Source organism: Giraffa tippelskirchi, chromosome 2 (assembly GCF_054371585.1).
Source record: "Giraffa tippelskirchi isolate mGirTip1 chromosome 2, T2T-mGirTip1v1.2.pri, whole genome shotgun sequence".
Lineage (NCBI taxonomy): Eukaryota > Metazoa > Chordata > Mammalia > Artiodactyla > Giraffidae > Giraffa > Giraffa tippelskirchi.
The window spans coordinates 174,488,999-174,515,586 of record NC_137276.1 but is presented as its reverse complement, the minus strand read 5'-3'; the positions used below and the strand labels follow the sequence as shown (position 1 = coordinate 174,515,586).

Genomic DNA, 26,588 nt, shown 5'->3' with positions numbered 1-26,588 from the left:
AGATCCTATGATCCAGAAGACAATTATTATAATTTAGTGTACATTCTCTTACTGCTTAATTGCTGTTTTTCAAACCAGTCTGCTAGACATGTGGGAATGTAACACTAATTTAACCTTTTGCCTGAGAGACATATTTATGAATGCAAACTGAAGAGTACCTGTAAGAATTTATGTTAAAGAATACGGGGAATCTACTATGTATCAGACATTGCACTAGGTATTTAAAAAAAGAAAATCTTTTAATTTTGAAGTAATTAGAGAATCACATGCAATTGTAAGATAACAATGCAGAAAGAGTCTATGTATCTTTTACCCAGTTTCTTTCCTCCAATGGTAACATCTTGCAAGATTATAATATAATATGGAAAGCTTGTTTACTCTAAAAATCCAATTTTATCCCATTTGAAGTAACAAAATTTGGGGGGAGAACTTAAAATAATGCTGAACTTCACCTGGAAAAATAAATCAAAGATTAAAATTGAATTTGTTTTAGATTCACATTTTAGCTATTCACCCAAAAGCAAAAGATATCTGTGGAAAATAATGTAAAAAATAAACATTGCTAATAAACATGAGTGAATAGCCTGAGAGATACTAAAGAAAGAAGATAAAAGGAGTTAAAAATTAGAAGGTTTGGTTCCTATGAGGTATTAAAAGATGATAAATCTACAATAATAAAGAAGTTTGGTATCCATGAAGGATACCAAAATAGATCAGTAAAATAGAATACAAAGTTTAGAAATAGAACCAAATAGATACATAGTTTGAGTTTATTATAAAAGAAAAATCTGGAATTAGCACAGAAAAGATGAAATATTTAGAGACCATGAGGATAATTTGGCAAAAGAAAAAAACCTGAAATTGTACTTCATTGTATCAAAATTGCAGATGAAACCCAAATTTTAAAGGAAAAAATATAAAAATATTATAATTAGATAAGGACTTATTTTGAAAATATTACTAGAGCTGAGAAGAGCTTTATAACCATGACACAAAACCCAGAAGCTATATTGGAAAAAGGATAAATTTGACTTCATGCAAATTAAGACTATTGAATAAGGAAAATGCCATTATAATTTTAAAAATCAAACCACAAACAAGAACAAATATTTGCAATATTTATGGAAAAGAGTTAATTTCTTTTACAAAACACTCCAGCAAATCAATAAGAAAAATACCAACAACCTGGTATTAAAAAGGCAAAGAACACAAAGAGGAAGCTCAGAGATAAATACAAATGATGAGTAAGATATAGGGTAATTCTGAATATACTTGTAATGATGAAGTTGCAAAATAAAGCATTAGTGGAATGCTATTTTTCTTTTATTGGATTGGCACAAATTAAAAATTAGATATTGAACATTATTAGATAGAAGGTGGAGAAAAATAGGCAACCATGCATATATGTTTAGGGATGATAATTGCTGCATTGTTGTTAATAGCAAAACAAAGCCAAGCAAAGTAACTTAAATGTAACTTAGATGTAACTTAAATGTGCCTTAGAGACGTGTCAGTTGAGTAGAAATGGGTAGGCCTTGTACCATAGTTTAGCTCAGTCACTGATGGAACCACACTGTTGGCTCAAAAGTTGAGGTCACCCTTAAAAGGAGGCCGGAGGCATCAGTTCACCACATCCCTTGGAACTAGGCAAGAAGTTCTTTCTTGAAGGGCGTCTGAGTGGTTCAAAAGAGTAAGCTAATATGACACCACTTGTATATAGATGTTACTCATATACATGAATTTACATATACAAAAATAGGAGTTTTTTAGAATACACAAGATAATAATATTATCATAATGTAATAATATTATATATATTAATAATATTAATATTGCCCTGAGTAGTAGGATTGAGAGGAGGATATTGGGCTTTTTATATCCTGTTGTTGTTGTTGTTCAGTCACCCAGTCATGTCCAACTCTTTGTGACCCCATGAACTGTAGCATACAAGGTCTCCCTGTCCCTCACTGTCTCCCGAAGTTTGCCCAAATACATGTCCATATCCTACTATGCTCTAAAAATGTTTTAGTAAGTGTATATATTGCCTTTATACTAGTATCAAAAATTCTTGATGAATTTAGAAATAGTTTCCAAGCTTCACTGAGACCCTCTTTAGTTAAAGGCTATGTCCAACATGCTTAGAGTTTCTTATACCCTCACCTGCTCACAGATTCTCCTGCCTAAGGTATTTCCCCTGCGCTGTCTCAATCATTTTCTATTCAATTGCCCTGCTTTAATTTTCTTTAGGGTTTGTATACTTCATTCCAGTATGGGGTTTGTGTTCCCCCCCACCCTATTACAGTTGCCATTTACAAGCCCAGGTCGTAACCTCTACATTTGACCAACTGGCTTCATAGTAGAGGTTCCCATGGCCTCCTTCTGGGTTTTCACTAATTTGCCAGACTGGCTCACAGGAATCAGAGAGACATTTTACTTACTAGATCACAGGTGTATTGTAACAGGTTATAACTCAGGAACAGCCAGATGGAAGAGATGCATAGGGCAAGGAGTGGGGAAGGGGATGGAGCTTCCATGCCTCCTTGGAGCATGCCATTCTCCCCACACCTCCACATGTTTATCAACCCCTGCAGCTCTCCAAACTCATCGTGTGTGGCTGTTAGGGAGGCTTCATTATCATAGGCATGATTGATTAAATTCTTGGCCATTGTTGAATGAACTCAGTCTCCAGCCTCTCTCCCAGCCTGGAGGTCAGGAGGCAGGACTGGAAGTTCCAACCCTCTAATCACAAGGGTGGCTCCATTGGCACCAGCCCCCATCTTTGCTGCTGCTGCTGCTGCTGCTGCTAAGTCGCTTCAGTCGTGTCCGACTCTGTGCGACCCCATAGATGGCAGCCCACCAGGCTCCACCGTCCCTGGGATTCTCCAGGGAAGAATACTGGAGTGGGTTGCCATTTCCTTCTCCAGTGCGTGAAAGTGAAGTCGCTCAGTCGTGTCCGACTCTTAGCGACCCCATGGACTGTAGCCTACCAGGCTCCTCCGTCCATGGGATTTTCCAGGCAAGAGTACTTGAGTGGGGTGCCATTGCCTTCTCCGGCCCCCATCTTTAGGTGCTTTTAAAAAGTGATCTCATTAGCATGACAAAAGAGACCTTTATCACTTTTGCAACACTTAAAAAATTTGAACTGTGGAGGAAGAACAAATATATGTGAGAAGTATTAATATTTTGTGGTCATCTGAATAATCAAATATGTATTTTTTGTTACAAATCAAAATATCAAAATTTTATTCATAGCAGTTCTCATTATCTGAAATTCCTATTTGTTTACATTTTCACTCCATGGCTCCACCAATATGTACTCAACTCCAAGAGGGTAGGACTTATTACCTGAGTTGTTTACTGCCTCAGCTTCTAATAGAGTGACTGATACATAAATAGGTGCTATTCAATAAATATTTGTTGAGTGATTTAATGAATTACAAGCAATAGAAGAACGGGCTACATGTTATCTCATTTTACCTAGAAGGTAAGTTGGATTTCTCCACCTTGGAAACTTGGCTTCATTCTCTATTCTTCAATTAATACAATATACAGTTAGAACCTACTGTCTAGAAGAGCCATGAGCTGTGAGGCATAGCAAAGTCATGTCTGTCTTGTCTTCACAAACCTTAACATTGACAGATAGGTCATTTCTATCCGGCAACCATCAGCAAAGGGGTCCCTGGAACAGAAAACACCAGGCAGAGGTGAGAATGAGAGAAGTGATTTTTGTCTCATTAACTGGTGGGGTACAGAGGAGTTTTTGCTTCCCAACACCAGAAGATAGGGGACTGGAAACCACTATCACATCAAATCTGGGATTTACCCCATGTGGAGACAATTCTGATATACTATCCCTCCTCTGCCAGTGTTTCTCACACATATGGTTTCTATGGTTCCCCTGAATCTCTGATGCCTGGGAGGGACCCCTGCCATGTATGCCAGCTGGCTTGTGGGCCCTGTGTTCTCACCTCATTTCTGCCAATCCTGTTTCAGAGAGCTGGGCCTTGTTCCCAATTTATCCAGCCTATCTCTGAGAGTGTTTTTCTGAACACAGTTGTCCTCAGAACAGGAAAAGAAATGTAATCAGGATACAGCAGCATTTCAATACTCTTTGGATTTTCTGTCTGGAAATTTGTGCTATTAGAGACTTCTTGGAGTTAATACATTAGCCTCTTTGGAACTCAGATGCCTTTGGGAATAAAGAGGGGCACCTTCAAATATTAAAGCAATAAAGAAGAAGCAAACAAAACTACTAAAACCTTAGTGTGAAAATGTAAATTAGGCATTTGGATTATATCAGTAGTGAAAGATTATATGTGTGTGTGAGTGTGTGCGTATATGTATATATACTTTTTAAAAATGTTTTTTCTTCCCTCTTGTTTTCACAGCATAAGGACACAATCCTAGGAAAGCACAGAGGCTTGGCTAAGGTCACAAAAAAGTTTCTTGAATCCCTGCCCGTTTAAGAATTTGGGGGGAAGAGCTTGTCAGCTGTTAAGTGGAAATCCTTAGGACAGCAATCAACAGACTGTGACACTGAGCACCTGGGTTAGTATCATAAAGAACCATGTTTCTGGAAGCCCTTTTCAGTTATGTAACAGTTAAGGGCTTGGGTTCTGGTTACAGCAACATAGATTTAGCTCTTGCTTCACTATGCAAATTGGACAAGTAATACCATCTGTAAGTTGCAGTGTATTCACCTGTAAGAGACAGATGGTGATAGTATCTGCTTCGTAAAGGTGGTATAAAAATTAAATGAGCTGAAGAAGGAAAAGCATGGAGGAAAGTCCTTGGCTCATAGTAGATACTTGATAAACACTGGCTGTTCAAAGTAAATGATTAAAGACAAGGTTTAACTACTTCACAGTGTTGTGAAGGGCTCTTTCAACTAGCCTCTCATCCACACTGCTTCTCTACATCTCAATTTTCATAGCTCCAAAATGGAGTTGATGATTAATTTCCCCTACCTTCTTCCCAAGAATATCTCATTTTTAAATAAAACCGTTAACTTTAGATGAGACAGTGTGCCTTTGGGCATCTTCAAATCCTTACAGGAGAATATGGAAGGGCTAAGGAGTGTGGAAGAAGCAATGGAAATGGTACAGTTTTGAGATACTTAAAGTTGCCATCCACCTGTTTCCTCTGTTATCCATTGGCAGAAATGTAGTATGTATTGAAACTTGAACATTTGGAAGGCCACTGTACCCTGGAAACTCTACTCTGAGATTAGAAGTTAGGGGAAAGTTCCGTGTGGTTCCAGTATGCTCCATCCAACTCTGATTCATCTCAAAGATCCAAGAGGAATACAGAGTTTATCCAGCTAGCTTAATCCAGTAATGGAGATGGGCTCAGACCTTACTCCGAAAGAAACCAACTTCTTAAAAAAAAAAATCATGCTCTTACAGGAAAAGCAGCCTTAGGCCTTAAACACTCAAGTGAAAAGACAGTCCTTTTCTTATTCTTCTCATAATAACCTAAGCTTCTCTGAAGGTCCATGGAATCACCCATTAGTTTGAAAATGCAGATTCCTGACCTCTACCCTACAGAGAATTTGATTTGGTAGATTTGGAGTGGGGCTTGGGAATAAGAATTTTTAGTGAGTGCCCTTATCTGATTATGACTTGAGGGACCATCTGAAGCACACTTAGAAATATATGAAGTGAAATACTTGCGCATAAATTCCTGTACCAGTTAGAAAATTAACACAATCCTCATCTCTTTCATGTTCTCAACTTCTTTCTTCAGGAACCACTCAGTTTACTTGGAGCCAAGATACAGTTTCATTACCTGAGAAGTTGAATAGAACAGAGCAAAGGGATTTAGAAAAATGCACCTAATTTCAAATTTTCATATTGAAAGGAAGAAGAACAAGGTAAAAATTGCCTGCTACCATTTTTGTAACGAAAGGAAATCTGAACACACATACATATAAATAAACATCTTCAAAGGAAAACACAAGGTGGTTAACACAGAAGCTAAGGTAATTGGTTGTCTATTGGAGATGGGTGAAAACAATGCAATAATAGAGGGATTGATATTTTCTAAGTTTACGTTTCAATTTATTTTTGACTTTTAAACCACATTAGTGTTTTGTATATTCAGAAGCCATTAACAATTTATCATGCATATAGTAAAATCTAGAAATTGAATACAAACACATGACTTGAACTCTATGTCAAAGAAGAAGCAAAGCCAGAATTAATTCCAGTAGGCTTTGAACCTTACTCTGACTGCATCCCACCTTCAGTGGGATATTTTCTAAAGATGGAAAGAAACTATTGGTGGTTGAATAGTTTGAAACAATTTTGTGGGTATTGCAGAATTGAGCTAACAAGCAAATATATTGGTGTTTGGCGGGCATGGAATTCTCATGGTAGGAGATTGGCAAAAAATGGGGAAAGGGGGAAGGAGAACTCTGCTGTATTGGATTAGACTTGTAAGTATCAGTACAAACTCAAAAGAAGAGCTTAAAAGTAATTATACTTAAGTAGCAATGAATGTTATTGCTACAAGATAAGGTTATTTATCACCTTATCTTGGTTTCTAACTGCCAGCTTCCATTCAAAGGAACCAGGACTCCCTGGAAAACTGACAAACCGTAAATCTGGAGCAATGAAGTACAGGGTGAGCCAGAAGCACTGAATTGAATCAAAAAGTAAAGAAGTGCTCAAATACTGATAAGACAATGTCAAAAAATCGTGGATGCCAGATTAAAGAGGCTTACACTGGACAAATTTGTGACCACTAGAATGTTATTATAAATATTGGTCAGAATGGATTACAGTAAACCTCTCTGAGGCCATGCTGCTGCTGCTGCTAAGTTGCTTCAGTCGTGTCTGACTCTGTGCGACCCCATAGACGGCAGCCCACCAGGCTCCGTCATCCCTGGGATTCTTCAGGCAAGAATACTGGAGTGGGTTGCCATTTCCTTCTCCAATGCATAAAAGGGAAAACTGAAAGTGAAGTCGCTCAGTCGTGTCCAACTCTTAGCGACCCCATGGACTGTAGCCTACCAGGCTCCTCCGTCCATGGGATTCTCCAAGCAAGAGTACCGGAGTGGTGTGCAATTGCCTTCTCCCTCTGAGGCTATAGTGGTAGCAAAAATAATGGAGGTGAATGGAGGAAACAAAAAGAAACATTTATTTGTACAAAAGAGTAACAACTCATAAACGTAGAATGTAAAATGATGATTTTCTAAGGCTATCAATGACTATTGTAATAATTGATTCAAACAAAAATCATCAAAACATGCTAAAACTATTGTGTAAAACATTGGTCTTACAATCACCCAGTTTCAGAATTATTTATTAATAATAGAAGAAACAGGCTCTATTTACAATGGAGAAATTTGACAGCATCACCTTAACCAAATGGTGAAACTTACAATCACCAAGTTTGACAAACTGGCAGCATATGCCTCCTGAAATGATGTACTACGAGCGACACATCCTGCCAGAAATGTTTAACCTTATTCTAATCATGAGGAAGCAATCAGATCTAAATTGAGAAATGGTCTGCAAATCAACTAGTCTGGACACTTCAAAATGTCAGTGTCTTAACAGTTAAAAAGAAAAGCTAGGCACAGTTCTAGAATATAAATTATTAAAGAGATAGGATGACTAAACAATGCATTTTTTTTATTGAATCCTGGATTTTTAATAAAGCTATGAAAGACATTATTGGAACAACTTGGAAAATTTGAACATAGATTGTATGTTGCATAATATTACTTATGAAAGCTAAAATTTCCTGAAAATGATCAATTCCATTGTGAATATGTAGGAGAATGACCTTGGTCACAGAAAATACATACCACCGTAGCATTTTGGTGTCTACCACTTAATAGTTCACCAAAAAGAGAAAAGGAAAATGAAAGACAAAGCAAATGTGGCAAAATATTAACAACTGGTGAACCCTGCATAATATTATCAGGTGCTCATTTTATTACCAGTGCAACTTGTCAGTGGGCTTCCCTGGTGACTCAATGGTTAAGAATCTACCTGCAATGCAGGAGACTCGGTTTCTATCCCTGGGTCAGGAAGATCCTCCAGAGAAGGGCATGACAACCCACTCTACTACTCTTGCCTAGAAAATCTCATGGACAGAGGAGCCTGGCAGGCTGCAGTCCACAGGGTCGTACAGAGTCGGACATGACTGAAGCAACTGAGCAGCAGCAGCAACTTCTCAATAGGTTTGAAAATTTTCAAAATAAAAAGCTGGAGGGTATGGAGGGGGCAAATAAAGAGGGCAGTATTGGTTGCAACCAGCATTGGTTGCCAGAATGGTGTGGTGTATATACTTCTGTTTATCTCTTATCATGTGGGGCATGCACCTGCTAACCCATTCATTAATTCATTTCCCTCTGCTGTCTGGCTATGTCCCTCCCCCCTCCCCTCACCAGGATGTGCTTAGGTACAATAGTGAGGGCAGGAGGTGTATGGAGAACTATCTCTGTATTACCATCTCAGAGGGATATTCCCACTTCTAGCACCTCTCCGAAGGGCTAATGGCCTACAGAGCCTTATTACCATCCTGGGATAAGTTCAATTTTTTTTTTTTTATGATAGCAATTTGTTACACCAGTTTGCCACTTGCCTGCTGCTTCCTTGTTAATCCAATAATCTATATGAGAAAAGCAATTTGACTTACCTCCTTCCCATCTGCCGCCCATCATCCAATCTATATCTTAACTATCAGTGATTTATTAATGGTGTCTTTATTAAGCACATCTCCGCTCCGTTGGCGCCCTCCTTCTCAGTCACTCACTTGGATACCCTCTCTGGATGTGTTAGGAGGCAAACTCAACATGGAGATTGAAAACAACAACAGAATAATAAACTGAGCCTCAGTTCCAGGAGTTGCTCCTTTCAGACAATTAGCATTTATGCACATCCATGAGCTTATCAGATCTATTTCAGAGCCAGTCATAAGAAATGTGAGAATCTAGGATATTTCTCATCATGTTTGTCACTCTGTCTTCAAATTTGATTTTTTAAAACTGATTGAAGTTAGCCATTGAAACCTGCAAATAAACACTGTTAGCATTGCACCTGTGCTGTAACTGAATGTTTCGTTCCACATCCCCAACTTCCTGGATGTCCATTCACTTGAATTAAGGGCCCACGTGAGCCCTGGAACCTGACCTCTTTCCTGCAGAGACCAAAGGGGCAGGTAGCTATGGGCTAGATATACTGAAGCAGCTCTGAGAAAGGGCCTTTTTTTCTCGAAGGTGTGAGCCTGGTTCTCTGCACATCAGGGCATTACTTGCGATTGCCAAGCTTCATTTTTCTTTGTGTACTCTGGCCTACCCAGAAGAACAAAGGCTCCAGGCTGACACTTCCAGAGGGGGGACATAATGGAGTCGAGTGGTTGAAAATGGCACAGATAGCAATGTCTGTGGTCTGCTGTGGGCTGAAGATGCCATTCACTTTGACTTTGTGCTATCCTTTACCTATAGAAGCTAGATGCACACGGCCCCACCTAAAGCCTATGATAAGAGAAGAAACATGGGCATTGGATGGAAATTTCCAGAATCCACTGCTATTGGTATCTACTTGCAGTTTCCAGAGTCCAGTGGAACTGAGAGTCCAGATGGTATAGTGGTTAGCTCATCAGCTGATATGTTAATTCTGGCTCTGCACGTTCCTGTCTTTCTGCTCAATAGCAAGTTTCTGAATCTGGAAGATGGGACTGCTGTCACCACTTCATAAGGTGGTAATTATGAGTAACAATGATTAATCAGCAAATTATTTTTATTGTCCTTTTTCATCAAATGTGATCTGATTTTTAATTCTGTAATGACTCCTCTCCCTCCATTTTTTTTTTTTTGTAAGCAACTTTTTTCCATTAAGTCCCTCAGGAGTACTACTTGCATTTGCCTTTTGTCCTTGATTCTGTTTGTACTGATCTAACTTTTACCTGCCTTGTTTGGCTGCTCTTGGGCTTGCATCGCCTACTATTCCTGTTACCTCCATTCTAGGCAGTGACCTTGAACTCTCTGCTGGGTAAATAACATGTTGCTTGTGGTGGGGGTGAGCTGCTAATAAGTAGAGGGGTACTTTCTTGAGTTGATGGATTTTAAGAAAAGAAAAATGAAAAAAGACAGTCAACCTGGCTCTACAACCTACATTTAACATTCCCGTTCTTCCAAAGTCAACGGTGGCATCTTAAGTTGTCATCCTTTTAAACTCATCCTAGCGATATGCTTATAATAAGGCAATCGTTCTAAACAGCTGGTATCTCATAAGTGACCAAAACTTGTAATTTTGCATAGCAGTTGTTGATATAAATTTTTTATCCTTGCAAATAAATCCCAATTGCTGAAGAGTATAAACTGTCTAATTTCATTTCTTTTCCCCTCATGAAATTCAGCATTTCTCAGTAAGTGCTGGATAAATGCTTGAGGAACAAGTAACTGTGGTTTCACCTTGCAGAGTGATAACATATTTTACTTTGATTTATTTTCCTTTGAGTCATTCTCTTTCAAAACTCTCTATTAAACTTTTTCCCTCTGTTCAGGAGTTGTATTGCTTTCTAAAAACACACCCCCCCCCCCATCTTTTCTTAATTAACAGGCTTTTCCAGGACCTTTTTCTTTCTCTGTGACAGTTTCCCCCTATTGTCTGTTTGCAGCTGTTACATGGTTCAGAAGCTGAGGAGACATGCTAATGAATGCCTGGTGTGTGGGAGGAACACCTCTAAATTCTCCTGGACTGGCCTTGCAGCCTCTTCCTACTTACTTTCCCTAAAATAAGCCTCTAGTTGGCAGCCAGGGGATGGGTTATTTGCAGTTTCTTTCTGTGGAGGAAGTTCTTGCTTGGACTAGCTATCTGTGTTTCTATTTAAGCACAAATAAACATATTGCTGCTCCCACACTCCTTAGGTCTATACCACACTCCAAACTGTCAGAACTAGCCCTCCTCACAAACTCATCCAGATGACTGGAAACCAGCTGTGGTTTCTATGTTTATTTCAATTAATCAGTTAATTTAGCAAATTATGTGTTTTTCTTTTGTCCACATCCAGTCTCTTCCTACATTGGTCTTAGATATATTCTCTAGAAAATTGAGTCATTATAACACTGAATGGATTTGGTCCTTGTGATTGTCTTTGGAACTCTTGTGGCTAAAAGTGAACTCCATCGAGGAATTTTGAGCACTTCATTGTTTATTCTATCCAGGAGCCTTGAGGAAACTATACTGATAGTTCCCTTTCCAAGAGGGGTTACATAGGTGTCTGAATTTCCTTGCATCTGGGGTAACAATCCATAGTATTAATCTGAGATTCTCATTCTGAGTCATGTATTTCAGTCAGTAGGCTGGAATCAAGCTAGTTAATCCCCCTTCAAAATGTTTTGCAGCTGTTAGGATTCCATGACCTTTACGCAAAGACACAGAATCGCACTGATCAGAGAGCAAGCTGGAGGGGACGAGTTGGAAGCCCACAGAGACGGCAGGCTTTGAACAAGGCACAAGGTGATTGCCAGCCATCCTGTTAATGCAGTCAGGGTCTGAATGACAAAGATGCTTTCAGCTTCCCAGGCTGTCCTAGGACTATTCTTCTTTTCTCATGGAGCTTCTAAGGTGGCTTTTCTTTTGAAAATAAAAATCTGAAGTGACCATGCCTAGAGAAGTGCCCCTCATTAAAGACTTAAGACAGCAGGTTAAGTTCTTTCTATTTTTAGGGGCTCTTTGGAACATAACCACGGTGTCCATTAAAAACCAAGAAGCCATGTAGAAGCTGAAACTATGAGGTTTCTTTGACAAATCTTTTACCCTACTGCCCACTGAACATAGAAGGGAACTATGGAAAAACAAAATCACCTCTGAGTTTTTCTCTCAGGGGAAGAAAAACTTGCTCTGAGGAGGTAGGAATAAAGGATAGACAAAGTTAGAGTGTACGTTCTTGTGAAGGGGACTTGTCTTACTCATTTTCATTTCCTACTTCTTTGCCAATTTGTTCTTACTCCTACCTCTCCAGGACATAAGTGAATTAATCTTGGGCATGTTCCCAAAGTAATCTCATCTGTTTTCATAGATTCATATATATCGCCTGTGGTAGTAATGAGATTCAATTGAAATTAGCACCAGTTTTATTTACATGTGCCAGGAGCTGTGGACTTCCTCAGTGCCTCAAAATACAGCACCACAATTCATTCCCTGAATTCTATCCCATGGCTCAGTTGTACCACTTATGCTGCTCTAAATAAGTAGTCAGGATAAATTGCTGGTGGGCATTATCACTTTACTCGTCATTTGTCTCAGCTGGGGGAGTTTTTTATTGAAAGAGTCAGTATAAAAAGGAACTCTCACAGCTGGAGAAGTTGAAAATATGTGATGAGATAATCAACCTAATTGGCCAGGTCTGCTAATCAGTAGGTAACCCAATAATTTTGACATAGAAAACAAACAGGAGATTAAGTGGAGTACCTTAAATTTTCCAACTATGAAGAAAACAGTCTCCCTTTAAGGTATGGAGACTGTTCTGACTAGAGACACTAGGATATTTAAATTTCTTTGTATTACATATTGATTTCACTCACACACTGTGAAACTCAGTACTGATGGTTAGCTGAATAAGCACTGCAGTTTGGTTAGGATTCCTCCTAACATGGAGAAAATGTAGAGGGAGAAAACTTGAGAATATATATCAGGCCAGCTGATAGTGGACATTTTTTAATCCGGTGAATATAATGTAAATTATAGTGTAAATATAATGGCACTGCTATTACCAACAATAAAATGAAGGCAGAAATATCAACAAACCCTGCTCCCCTCTTGATGCCATGTCTCTCTGTCATCCAGTGTCTTGACCATCTGTCATCAAAAGAAATCATATCAGTAGTTCTTCCTGTGTGGTCCCACCCACCAGCCACATCTGCATCTCATGGATGCTTCTAAGAAATGCAAACTCCCAGGCCCCACTTTGGCCCTACTGAATCAGACACTCTGAGAGTGGGGCCCAGAAATCTGTTTTATCACATCTAGCAGGTGATCCTGATGCACAGTAATGTCTGAGAACCACTGGTCCACAACCTTACTACTCAGAATATGGTTTACAGACCAGCATCCAGGCAATCACTAAGAATTTGTATGTAATGAAGAATCTTGAGCCCCTGCTCAGAGTTTGCAATTTTAAGCAAATCCCTGGGTGATTAGAATGGCCATTAACCTATGTGAAGCTTGGGTCATTATCCCAACTTTCATCTTCTTTAATGAAGAACCATAATGTTTGTTCTGATACTTGAAATAAAAATTACATTTTTGAGCCTACCTTGCAAGTAGGTTTAGCAATGTGTCGATGAGTTTGGGCTACTGAAATGTAGGCAGGAGTCTTCTAGGAAGACTTCCTGTCTTTCAAGACAGAAAGCGTGAACCATTTTAGTTCTTCCTCCACTTTTCTGCCTGTAACATGGAGGTGTTGGTGCAGGCTCCTGCAGCCAGCTTTGATCATGAGAAATAAAACTTAGCCATTCATGTGGTTGGTGTGTGTATGTGCATGTATGTGTGTTAGTCAGTCATTCAGTCATGTCTGACTCTTTGCAACCCCATGGACTGTAGCTTACCAAGCTTCTTTGTCCATGAAATTCTCCAGGCAAGAAGACTGGAATAGGTTGCCATTCCCTTCTTCGGGGTATCTTCATGACTCAGGGATCAAACCTGGGTCTTCCACATTGCAGGCAGATTCTTTACTGTCTGAGCCACTAGGGAAGCCCCATGTGGTTGGTTGGTGTTCAGTTGTTCAGTCGTGTCTGACTCTTTGAGACCCTATGGACGGCAGTACAAAAGGCTTCCCTGTCCTTCAACATCTCCCAGAGCTTGCTCAAACTCATGTCCATTGAGTTGGTGATGCCTTCCAACCATCTCATCCTCTGTCATCCCCTTCTCCTCCTGCCTTCAATCTTTCCCAGCAACAGGGTCTTTTCCAATGAGTTAGCTCTTTGCATCAGGTGGCCAAAGTATTGGAGCTTCAGCTTCAGCATCAGTCCTTCCAATGAATATTCAGGATTGATTTCCTTTAGAATGGACTGATTTGATCTCCTTGCAGTCCAAGGGACTCTCAAGAGTCTTCTCCAACACCACAGTTTGAAAGCCTCAATTATTCAGTGCTCAGACTTCTTCATAGTCCAACTCTCACATCCATACATGACTACTGGAAAAACCATAGCTTTGACTATACGGACCTTTGTCAGTAAAGTAATGTGGTTGGTACTTTATTAATAAATACTTCTTTAACTCCTTCAGTTCTTGTTACCTCACTCAGAATGGCCCCACACTCATGATCTCAAGCTCTAGGTTCCCTTCCCTGATCACAACTTTTGTTCCTTCCGTTTCTTCTCTTCATTCCTATGACCAGCTCTTTGTCCTTATGACCTTCAGACCCTTGACTCCTTTTTCAAGCTCTGCTCTAGCCTCATACACCTTCTTCTCCAGCCTGTACTGTATTCTAGGTTGTTTCAATTATGAAGCTGCTACCGTTATAGAAACTCTTATCTCCTATGCTTCATGACTTTTCCAATTTTTTTCTTCTTTTTTATCTTCAGTCAGTCACTCACAGAAGATGACTTCCGCTTTAGTGTGTATTTTACCACCCCCCTCTTCTTTTGTTTCCATTTCCGAGGAGGAGGTTCTGGTCTTCTTCCTTGCCAAACCCAGGAACCTAGTCCTAGGCCTCCTGCCTCAAGATGGCATTATGGTGTCATAGAGAAAGCATGGCCTTTGGCCCCTGCCACACAATGGCTAGAATTTTAGAGCTATTGTGGATATAGATACATGTCCTGGAGCATCTTGTTTAACCTCCTTGCACCTTGTATTTTCATCTATAGTAGAAAATAATAACAACATCTTTCGCACAGTGCTGATGTGAGTACCAAATAAGAAAACATCAAAGTATCTTGCATAGTAGGGCTTTCCTGATGGCTCAGCAGGTAAAGAATCTTCCTGCAATGCAGGAGATACAGGAGACACGAGTTCAATCCCTGGGTTTGGAAGATCCACTGGAGGAGGAAATGGCAACCCATTCCAGTATTCTTGCCTGAAAAATCCCATGGACAGAGGAACCTTGACGGGCTACCGTCCAAAGGGTAGCAGAGAGTCAGACATGACTGAGTGACTGAGCATAATTTGCATAGTGTTGGGACAAAGTAAGCACAGAATGAATGTTAGTTTATTCCTTTTCCCTTGTGCTGTGTTAATAATTCTTATCCTGCTCTTGGTTTTTACATAAGCTCTCTAGCTCCTTTTCCTTTGTGTACACATGTGCTTATACATACCCTACTCGAAACAAGTTTTCCTTCATCACTAAGAAATAAATGCCATGATCTTTTGTTAGTTCTAGGAAAGTTAGTTCCTTTTCTTAGTTCCTTGGTCCCAAGGATTTATCTGATACTATTGACTACATTTTTTTCCTTGTAACTGTTACCTCCCTTGGTTTCCATAAGTAAATTGCTATCCTACCTCTTACTGCTCCTTATTTCTTAACATTTCTAGTTCTTTTTCCTGCTACTATGAACCCCAAAATAAAAAAAGTACCTCTAAAATTAGACCCCAGATTTCTGCCCTTTTCTTTCTACAGTTATTTCCCCAGTGTTTCGATTCCCTTCCATGGCCACAATTCTCACCTTTGAAATGATTTCTACTAGCAAATCTCCCACAAGGTCCAGTCCCAGATTTCCATCTACTCATCTCCACCTGCCTGCCCTAGCGATACCTTAATATTTATAAAACTGAACTCTGCATTTGCTCTTCTTAATAACTCATCCCAAGAGGTGCCATTATTATTAAAAAATAATCTTTACATTTTTCTCTACCTTGCCTCACATCTAATCAATTGCCAAGATCCCTTAAGGATACCATCACAAGTTTGTGTTTCTTTTCAGAAATTTTGGTTCCTTGTGCCGTTGCTCTACTTCTCAGACATTCATGATCTCTCCTCTGTACCTTAGAAGTACATTCCAAGCCAGTCTCCCACCTATGTCTACTTCCTCCATCAATGCTAGATATACTTAGCGACATTTCCCAACTCAAAACCCTTTGGGAAATCCCACTGCTTTCCAGCATTCCAGTTTCTTCATAATGTTGACCTGGCCTATTTGATACCATCTAACTACTTAGCACTCTTTACCCCATGACCTGCATTTCAACCAATCTGGAGTATCTGTCCTCCAAACCTGCCTTACCTCTTTTTGCCTTCATTTACTTATTTTTAGTGTACCTTCGGTCTGAAATGCCTTCTGGGTCTCTTTTTATAGTTTGCAATCCTACCTTACTTTTAAGACTCATTTCAAATCATTCCTCCTTCTTGAAGTAATTCATGTTCCTCATCTAATGTCCCTCAATTTTATGAATTTTTTTTGAGAAAGAAATTCATTTCTTCCTCATATTATTGTTATTTGTACATTTATCTACTATACACATAATATGTTGTCTAAGAGCTAAACAGTGTTTGCTCATCTTTTTCTCCCATTCTGTGCTAAAAACATTATCTTGCTAATAATATTTAAGCCACAAATATTTGTTGAATTGATTTAATTGGAAGTGCACACTGGTTTATTATGTGCAAACCAAAACTCTGATTTAAAGAAAAAAGACAGACTAAATTATTGATTGTTAGGCTTTTTGCCCATATAAGACAATATAGAAGTCCACAAAACAGTGTATAAACACAGAAAAAAATAAATAGCTGACTAAGAGTGGATAATCAGGTAACAAGTAATAGAGCAAAAAAAAAGAGAATGACTATTTAAGACTTGGCTTTAAAGGATTGCCATAGGAGCGAAAAAAAAAAAAAAAAGCATTCCATTTGGTAAGCTGGCTTCATTTTGTAGAGGATTCAGTTTAGCATTTGGGAGACAATTATTTGCTTGGCTCTTAACAGTCATTTCCAGGGAAGGTGACAGCTATAAAAATAGTAACCTTTGAAGTCTGCTACTAAACATATACACAAAGGTTAAACAAATGTCATTACTGTCTATGCCTCCATGGATTTGGAAGTGTGTGCTACATGTTTGTGCCTCAGTTCATTCATTTTTCAAATGTCACCTCCTTAGAGAGGCCCTCCTTGTCCCCTCTACCTAAATAGCATTTATCTTTCACATGACCATCATTCCCTTTACCTTTTGTTCTTCGTAGCAGCTGTGTGACCCGTATGTCTTCCTCACTGGAATGTAACCACCATCAGGGCAGTGGCTCAACTATTTTATTCTCGGCAGCCTCTCTACCCTAGAACAACCTGCTATGTGGTGAGAATTCAATATAGAAATATATTTTGTATGAATAGAAGTGCCAAAAATAATTGACCCTTCTATGATATATGTTTATTACAACCCCCAGTTTTTTGATAAGACCATGCTTTATTTTGTATCCCTCAGGTTTGGCTCACCTAGGCAATATAATTGTAAAGCTCTCTAATCCTTTCTAGAATTACTCTTTCATAAATTGGCCAACCTACGCTTTCCTTTCACTTTCCATGATTTTTTTTGATTATTACATGAGAGAAGTTGGCTCAAATTTTCCCAGTAAGTGAAAATGGGTCTCTAATTTGGGCTTTCACTCCTTATCCTTTCCTTTTAATTCATGGTCCTCCTTGTTCCTAGCTAGTCCCTGTTGACCTACTCAGAATCATTACTGGGAACCAGAAGATGGTATGTAATTGAATTGGTATCGCTGCTGTCACCATCAATTTGTGTAGGAAAAAAGGCTGAGGAAACACAAAGGCCGAAACTATAATTGAATTTGGTTGCTCCAAAGGTAAAACACAGTTGCAATTTTCAGAGAGCATGGCAGGTCAGATGGTGAATGTGTAGGGGCTGAGTGAGATGGATTATCCCTAGGGGATATGAAAACCAAAGAAATGGACTTCAGCCAAAATGGATGGTCAGATGTCTCTAAACCCACAGCTTTCACAAGGTCAATTCTTTTTCTAGGCACTCAAGTACAATGAACACTGGATTATGAGGTGAATAGGGGATACCTGGGGATATTAGTTCTAGTTCCAATTCTTCAGTGGAGGTAAAACAATAAGCAAATTATTTAATTGCCTTGGGCCACAGTCATCTCTCTTATAATATTGGGACAATAAGATAATTCCTGGCTCTCTAGGCTGCTGAGGGGACCCAATAACATGGTATTTTTGATTGCTTTTGAATAGGGCTTCATGCTGTTTGAGAGCTAAGTCATTTTATTATATGATCAATACCTTATTTCTACAGTGACTAATCATTTCAGTTAGCTTTTTATCTGTTAGAAAAAGCATACCACAGAGAATTGACTTGCTCAAATTATGTTTATTTAACTTCCAACCTCCCATTAATATGTATTATCATGACTAGGAATTTAACAGCCTTCAAGCCAGAAAGTATGGAAGTGATATTTGCATAGCATCGTTACATTTCAGTACTTCTCTTGTCACAGTGAGGGATGATATTTACCTTGAATATATTTTATCAATGTCATCCACTTATTCTGATGCCTAAACTATATTTTTGTAACTTTGTTATAAATACTACTTTGGAGGGGACCATGTGACTAGACAGTATGTCCATTATGGATCAGTCCTCTATCCTCTCTTCTACCCAGAAATTTTACCTACCATTGTTTCGCTTCTTGAAAACTTACCACGTTTGGTAATTCTAGAACTCATTTATTGCCTTATTCTAAGCCTGGCCGCAATCAGTCATTGAACAGAAAGAGTGAAAGCTGCTTAAATTGTGCTTCCCTATTTCATATGTCTCTAAAACTGTTTAAAATTTACCAACAGACTAAATCTTATTTCCTTTTGCATCATCTATTACTCTCGCAACTGGATATAAAGTTAAAAGTTTGAAATCCCAGTAAGGGTCTGGAAAGTTGTCAATTAAGGACGGGTCACCATAAAACCCAGTGTACCTAGAGGATTCTGGTTTATACCTGATGTCTAGGAATAATTATTAATTGTACTCCTCTGCCAATCACAAAATGTCTTATTTTAATCAATAAATAACATGACCACCCCGTTGAGGACAGTATTTCCACTGAGGATAGTGTGGCTATAGGTGTGATCTGAGGAAGACGTGTCACTGTAACAGCAGTGGATGACATGGAGGTCTGTGCTCCTTACAACGTTTTTGTGCCTTATGGCTCTGCCATTCCTAATCCAATCAATATACATACCCCTTCCATCTTAGTTCAGCTTGACTTTATGGCTTGATGGGTCAAAAAGACCCAGCTCAGGATGGGCACTCTTGGCTCCATAGTCAATTGACATCCCATGAGTTTCCTCTATCAGGTCCCAGGAGCATAACAAGACTTATTTTGCAAATGCTATCTTGATCTCTAGCAGTTTACTGCAGATGTTATAGCCTTATTCTAAAATATTAGAAGTCCAATTTAAAATTGGCCTACTGGGACTGATCACAAACTTCAAATATCTTTTCCCGTCATAGATAACTATTAAATACCATTAGTGTTGCAGTACTGCAGGACCATATATGTCAGCCATTCAGGCTACAGAGCCCTTTCTGACCTGGATCTTAATCAAAGCTGGTAGTCTTTTTGTGTCACATTGGTGAATGGGATGAAGCAAATTTCTGAGTATTAAATATGTCACTCTAGAACCCAAAGAGGACTTAAAAGTGTCAAACTTTATCTTAGGGGTTGTTGTAGTTGTTCAGTCACTGAGTGGTGTCTGATTCTTTGCAACCTCATGAGCTGTAGCCTTCCAGACTCCTCTGTCCATGGAATTCTCCAGGCAAAAATACTGGAGTGGGTTGCCATTTTCTCCTCCAAGGGATCTTACTGACCCAGGGATAGAGCCCTCGTCTCCTGCATTGGCAGGCAGATTCTTTACCACTGAGCCCCTGGGGAAGCCCATGAACACGTTAGCTAATACATTAGCTCACAAATATGATAGTAATCTTGGATGGTTGGGGAAGGCATGTGCCTTCCAAAGGCCATGGAACCAATACAGAAATTCTGCAAAATGTGAAGTGTGCCTGTTCCAACCTTACGTTTGGGGATTAAGGAAATGATTACATACTGAGTCCATGAACCTAGTGAACTCACTGAAATGGAACTAGACCAGATGTTTATTTATTATTTGGTTCTCATATGCTCATACTCTAATTAATGCCACATGATTCTTCAGGTCCCTTATCACTGTTCACTTAGAACCTATCTATCACACTACTTGAAATTACTGGATATTCCCATTTTTCTTGGGGCATGATTGTTAATATAGTCATAGATGCCTTGAGGAAGTACTGAGGGAATTCTCATGTGCACTTAATATGTGATTTCAGATCTCTTCCTCCTGAAGACCTGACTTCTTTAAGTAGCGGGATCTGGGGCTGAGAATTAGCTCAGAAACTGAACAAGGGATTTTGACTTTTTATTGGAATAAGTTCCCTTAACTTCCTGAGTAGATCAAGCATACCCTTGTTGACTGCCTATAGATACACTGTGGTTTATTAACTATCTCTTTGGCCCTGTGTGGGTTAGGTCTTACTGGCTCTTATTCAGACTTTCCATTTATGATGATGATTGTGATCTTGTTTTAGATAGCTCAGTGCTATCACCTAACCTGTATTATTTTGGCATTCTCTTCATTACCATCAGGGTTCCCAATTCTACAATTTCATCTTCTACCTTCAGCACTAGCCTATAGAGGACAGCAACCACTGAGCATCTTATTTATGCTGGTGATTTTCTCAAAAGTGCATTTTGTATCATTATGGTAAAGGGAGTGTCCTATGGACCCTTAAATGAAACATGGTTAGTCAGTGGGTTTCTGCTTTACATAGTACATCCTCTCTAGCAAGCCTTCTTCTCTGAACCTTTTGATCTCTTCTTTCACCATGTGCCATGGAAGTGCTGGTATTTGTAATTAGCAAAGGCCAAGCCTTTGACTGTGTGGATCACAATAAACTGGAAAATTCTGAAAGAGATGGGAATATCAGACAACCTGACTTGCCTCTTGAGAGACCTGTATGCAGGTCAGGAGGCAACAGTTAGAACTGGGCATGGAACAACAGACTGTTTCTAAATAGGAAAAGGAGTACATCAAGGCTGGATATTGTCACCCTGCTTATTTAACTTATATGCAGAGTACATCATGAGAAATGCTGGGCTGGAAGAAGCACAAGCTAGAATCAAGATTGCCGGGAGAAATATCAATAACCTCAGATATGCAGATGACACCACCCTTATGGCAGAAAGCGAAGAAGAACTAAAGAGCCTCTTGATGAAAGTGAAAGTGGAGAGTGAAAAAGTTGGCTTAAAGCTCAACGTTCAGAAAACTAAGATCATGGCATCTCGTCCCATCACTTCATGGCAAATAGATGGGGAAACAGTGGCTGACTTTATTTTTTGGGCTCCAAAATCACTGCAGATGGTGATTGCAGCCATGAAATTAAAAGACACTTACTCCTTGGAAGGAAAGTTATGACCAACTTAGATAGCATATTTAAAAGCAGAGACATTACTTTGCCAACAAAGGTCCGTCTAGTCAAGGCTATGGTTTTTCCAGTAGTCATGTATGGATGTGAGAGTTGGGCTATAAAGAAAGCTGAGCGCCGAAGAATTGATGATTTTGAACTGTGGTGTTGGAGAAGGCTCTTGAGAGTCCCTTGGATTGCAAGGAGATCCAACCAGTCCATCCTAAAGGAGATCAGTCCTGGGTGTTCATTGGAAGGACTGATGCTGAAGCTGAAACTCCAATACTTTGGCCACCTCATGCGAAGAGTTGACTCATTGGAAAAGCCCCTGATGCTGGGAAAGACTGAGGGCAGGAGGAGAAGGGGACGACAGAAGATGAGATGGTTAGGTGGCATCACTGACTCAATGGATATAAATTTGGGTAAACTCCAGGAGTTTTCCTGGATGATGGAGTTTGTGCTGGTGATGGACAGGGAGGCCTGGCATGCTGCGGTTCATGGGGTTGCAAAGAGTCGGACATGACTGAGTGACTGAACTGAACTGAATAGCTTTCCCCAAGCTTCTAAGGACCATTCAAGCAGCATGTAAGCACTGTCTCCTGGGTCACTGACAGAGTGTTAAATCTTGCATCAGAGGATAATGTTCCCATATAAATAAATTCTCCCGTATCCAAAATTGGTTTGCCTTCATTCCCCTCTCCTACTACCTTGACCCAGGATCTCAGGCTCAAGTCCCATACATTCTTTCCCAGTCCTGTTGAGTTGGCTGGGGCCTGCAGCTCTCTGGGTGCATAGTTCCTTCCTTCTGCTAGTAGACAGACCAAACACTTTGCAAGCCAGTTATGTTGTGACCCTAGTTACTGTTCTGGTGGCCAAGAGGGAAAGTGGTGAAGTGAAGGGGAAGGGAAAGGAGGTGTAGGAATGTATCTTATCTTGATATCTTGCAGAAAAAAGGATGTGATAGCTTTTAACGTGAAGAACTTCAGCATTTCTAGGGGTTCAGAGGAGACTAGAGATTCAAGATTTTCAAGGGTATCAACCCAAATAACCCCATCCCAAGCCTCAGAGCTTTACTCCTTTTCAGTTAAGGCTCTAACCTTGGTGAAGCAGATTTTCCAGGTTAACAAATCAATGTTCTCTGGAATCTACTACACTTTAAGTCACATTCTGGGTTTGGTCCTCTGCTTTCTGCCCTCAGGACCTCTGGCTTTTTAATTTTGTCCTGAATTTGAGATTAATTGCTCTCAGTCCTTCATTGTCTTTTGCTAATGCCTTGGTAGCACCCTGCCAAACCCATCTGATTCCATGGCTTTTATAATCATTACTTTCCTAGAACCTCTCGATTATCTGACAGTGCACCTGCAGTATATTCTCTTTCAGTTTCCATTCCAATTTACCATCAATGAAAGATGTAACTTTCGCATTGTTACAGTGTTCTAGGAATTACCCAAATTACATTCGATGTACCACCAGTAACAGGGTTCTCATTGTCAGCTATTCAAAGACTAATATAGCTCCAAAATTGCACTTTAAAACTTCAAAGACAAGTCTTGGTACCAACTGTTTCCCAGGAAACAGACTCTGAAGCAGAAATTTGAATGCACTATTATGGAGAGGGCTCTTAGGAAGGAAAATACTTATAAAAGAATAAGGAGAGTAGGATTAGGCAGAGGGGGAAGCTGAACGGCAGTGTGGTACCAACAGAGGACTCAGCCCATCCTATGGGGAAGCACTGAGTTGGAATGGCATTCAGAGGTCTCCCATTTTGAGTACTGGGCTTTATATACCTCCACTGACCAGTCATGGGGTATATGCTGCTTCTGGATTGGGGTGCAACTTTGTGCATGATATCTTCCTTTTATGTAAGGCAGTCCCTTCAGAAATTCTCAGCCATGTGTCGGCAACAGCCAGTACGTCTGGGAGTTGTGGAAATGTATGTCTTGATCCCAAAGGAAAGATACATGTGGGATAACACAGGAGCCATTACAGTATGTGCTTTTGTTTTTGCCGAACTGTAAGCAGTTCAGTAGGGCTCAGGTGTAGAGTATGAGAGGGAGAGGGGGATAAGTGATAAGGCCTGATGGATACGCAGTTTTCAGATCAGGAAGAGTCTTTGTCTTGCAGTGTCAATCTCCAAAGGGTAGTAATGTCCAACAGGTACTTAGACATACATTCTAGAGCTCAAGAGAAAAACTTTGATAGAGAATTATCTTATATCTGAGATACAGAGTTGAGGGTCATTAGGGGAAGCCGGTTTACTTAAGTTTGAATTCTAGTTCCACCCACGTCACTTCAAGTCCTCTGAACCTCAGTTTTCTCTTCTGTAAAGGCCTAACAGGGTTATTGGAAAGAGCAGGTGGGATGACTCATACAAAGCACTTAAGTAGAACTCTTTGCAAATGTTAAACCTTTATATGGCACATTAAACCATCCAACTTTGTTCTTAAGTCAATCCAAAGATTAATCCTGAACTGACAAAACTTCTGTCCCCATTTTTCCTTTAAAAACACTTATGAAATAAGTGTGTGCATGGTGGGAGGGGAGCTTTTATGAAGTTATTATTTGTCTTTCATAGCAGGAAAAAAATTGAAGGCTGAACTGTTAAGCTCTTTGGTTGTTATATCACAGCAGGATGAGTCAGGATAAACAATTTAGATCCTTAAACTCCTTGTGCTACTTGGCTCTGTAACCACCTAACTCATAACCTACTCGGAGAAGGCAATGGCACCCCACTCCAGTACTCTTGCCTGGAAAATCCCATGGACAGCGGAGTCTGGTAGGCTGCAGTCCATGGGATCGAGAAGAGTCGGACATGACTGAGCAACTTCACTTTCACTTTTCACTTTCACGCATTGGAGAAGGAAGTGGCAACCCACTCCAGTGTTCTTGCCTGGAGAATCCCAGGGATGGAGGAGCCTGGTGGGCTTCCGTCTATGGGGTCGCACAGAGTTGGCCATGACTGAAGAAACTTAGCAGCAGCAGCAGCATAACCTACTGGGAAAAGAAAAGGACATTGATGTATAATGCTAATCCTATAACCAATGAAAGGAACTTTAGAGTCATCTTTTTGAGATCATTGCTCCAAGGTTAGGCCCCAGGTGCTGAGAAGAACAGACATTATAAGGTCTATTGAGAAGATTCTGACAGGGCTTCATTGTCAGGTGACAGGGTGATGAGGTGGGTGATAAGATTGTACCTCAGCTCGGAGGTCAGCCTCAGGTTGAAGAAGGCAATGTATTTGATTCTGTGGAAGGGGAGGTGAATTTTCAGTGACTTCTCTCTGGAGGAAGAGATGAGAGCTAATGAACTTCTAGTCTTAGCAGACTTCCTGTCCTGGGTCTGATCAGTTCTTTAAGTTTCTTACTTTCTTATGGCCCCTTTTTATGTAGATATCATTTCAAGAAGGGAAGGCAGAGAAGCAGCCCTGGAAATCCTGGTTGTTAGTCATGTTGAAAACAAAGCTACAAACACAATATAGGGGGAAAAGAGTGAGCATCCACCTAGTGCTGTGGGGGGAAGGGATACATTCTCTGCAAAGAGATGTATTAGCTGGAGGGAGAAGGGGAGAAACAGAGAAAGAAAGGTGTGACTGGCAGCGACTATCAAACAGGAAGATTTATCTGTTTTCTGAGAAGAGAGGAGGCAAGGTGAAAGCAGAGCTTGCTAAATATAAATGTCAGCTGCAAGCCTGAACTAAAGAGTAGTGAAAATAGTCCTTGATAAAAAAATAAAATCACCAAACTCCCCTTTATTGTTATCAGATCTGTTAAATAATTCTTCTAATTTCTCTATTTGGAGTGGAAGAGGAGGAATTGGTAAATAATATAAATCAGTGCTTCTTCTTTACCCACCCCCAACTCAAGAGGCAATAGGGTAAACATTTAGGAGCATACTACTGATAAGAATCATCTGAAAAATGTGTTGAATATCCACACGATAGTCACAAAAATGAGTAATGTGGGCCCATCTACAAAGACTTTTAGCCAACTCCATAGTAATGCTGATGTGAGTGGTCTAAGAATCAGACTGTAAAAAACACTACTTTTCTACATGACCAGTGCCCATCCCAACTTTAACCCAACAATCATGGACATCTACAGCAGATAAATAAACATTTGCTTGATCAATCCAAATAAGAAAACAGGGTAAGAACATTACTATTAGTGTAGACACTTCTTCTCCCTGGCAGGTGGCAGTGGGAGTTCTTCTAACCTGGGAATCTTCAGAGGACAGCTCTTTCCAAAACAAAGGATATTCTGCCTGAAAGTTAATTCCCACTTCTTCCTAGAAGGCAGAAATTACTGGTAACTTTTAATTCATTTTTTTGTTTGCTTTTAACATTCAAAAATTACTGAAACCTAGTCTATATTCTGTTATAGGTATAATATCAAGTCCTAGCCCCAGACCGCTTTCCTCATTTCCCAAAAGCACCCGAAAGTGCCACACCCCTTAACAAAAAGGGTAAACTATTTTTACACCAAAATAATGGGAAATGGAAAGATAAACAGGATTGCTTCAGCAGGGATTACTTGTTTTCATTGTTATTTTTCTTTTTCTATTCATTTTTCTGTTAAAATATTAATATTAGGCTAAATTTAATTTCTGCCTTTTCCATTTATAGCTACTCAGGAGAACTCTTTTTGATTTGATGACTAAAACTAATGTTGGATTAGCAGTTTGATAAGGAAACTGATTCAGAATTGGCTTCTTAATATCTGAGAGTTGTAAAAGTCAGGCAGCAACAAACCAAAATATGATGATCTACTGGGGCACAGGATTGAGACTGCAATATATGGGCCCTGCACAGGTTCTCAGAGAGTACTTTTCTATCTTTGTTCATCCAGGCCCTTTGAATTTGGGACAGGAATTGGAAGTCTCATGCTAAATCATTGATTTCATATTCAAAAATGCTCTAATATCGCCAACCTTTGGAAGTAGAGGAAATCTCTTGAACTCAAATATTTTTCAAATACTACACCATTATTTTCTTTTTTCAGCCAAACTTCTTGAAAGAATTGTTCTTGGTCGATGTCTCTCCTTATTGCCACCTGTTTAGTCGTCAACTCTGTTCAGCCTTGCTTCCAGCCTACCACGGCTTTGAAACTCCTCTTGGTAAGGGAACCAATGTTACCAAATCTAACAGTTACGTGTCTGTACATGTCTAACTTGACATCTCAGC

The 26,588-nt window shown here is 39.7% G+C and overlaps 2 protein-coding genes across 40 annotated transcripts in view; one reads left to right on the top strand and one right to left on the bottom strand.

Moving 5' to 3' along the window:
* The window catches only part of LOC145538978 (uncharacterized), a 225,031-nt gene that overhangs the window by 40,122 nt on the left and 158,321 nt on the right, over positions 1–26,588 (bottom strand). For 5 of the 33 annotated variants that reach the window (XR_014077405.1, XR_014077386.1, XR_014077382.1 and 2 more), the window contains exons 1-5: positions 13,565–14,666; positions 12,765–12,815; positions 5,689–5,787; positions 3,969–4,189; positions 3,626–3,679 (exon numbers count right to left, since the gene is read on the bottom strand). The gene's annotated coding sequence lies outside the window, so the exon portion shown is untranslated. Of the gene's footprint in view, positions 1–3,212; positions 3,680–3,968; positions 4,190–4,376; positions 5,788–8,649; positions 9,701–12,730; positions 12,816–13,564; positions 14,667–24,605; positions 24,690–25,621; positions 25,694–26,588 lie in introns of those variants that run through there. The other 28 variants (XR_014077394.1, XR_014077403.1, XR_014077388.1 and 25 more) reach the window with 17 other exon arrangements.
* Positions 14,750–26,588, top strand: part of GAP43 (growth associated protein 43) — a 323,409-nt gene continuing 311,570 nt past the window's right edge. The window contains exons 1-4 of one of the 7 annotated variants that reach the window (XR_014077381.1): positions 14,758–14,861; positions 17,133–17,239; positions 17,594–17,747; positions 26,407–26,521. The gene's annotated coding sequence lies outside the window, so the exon portion shown is untranslated. Of the gene's footprint in view, positions 14,927–17,129; positions 17,240–17,593; positions 17,748–25,598; positions 25,714–26,406; positions 26,522–26,588 lie in introns of all 7 variants that reach the window. The other 6 variants (XR_014077380.1, XM_081572064.1, XM_081572062.1 and 3 more) reach the window with 6 other exon arrangements.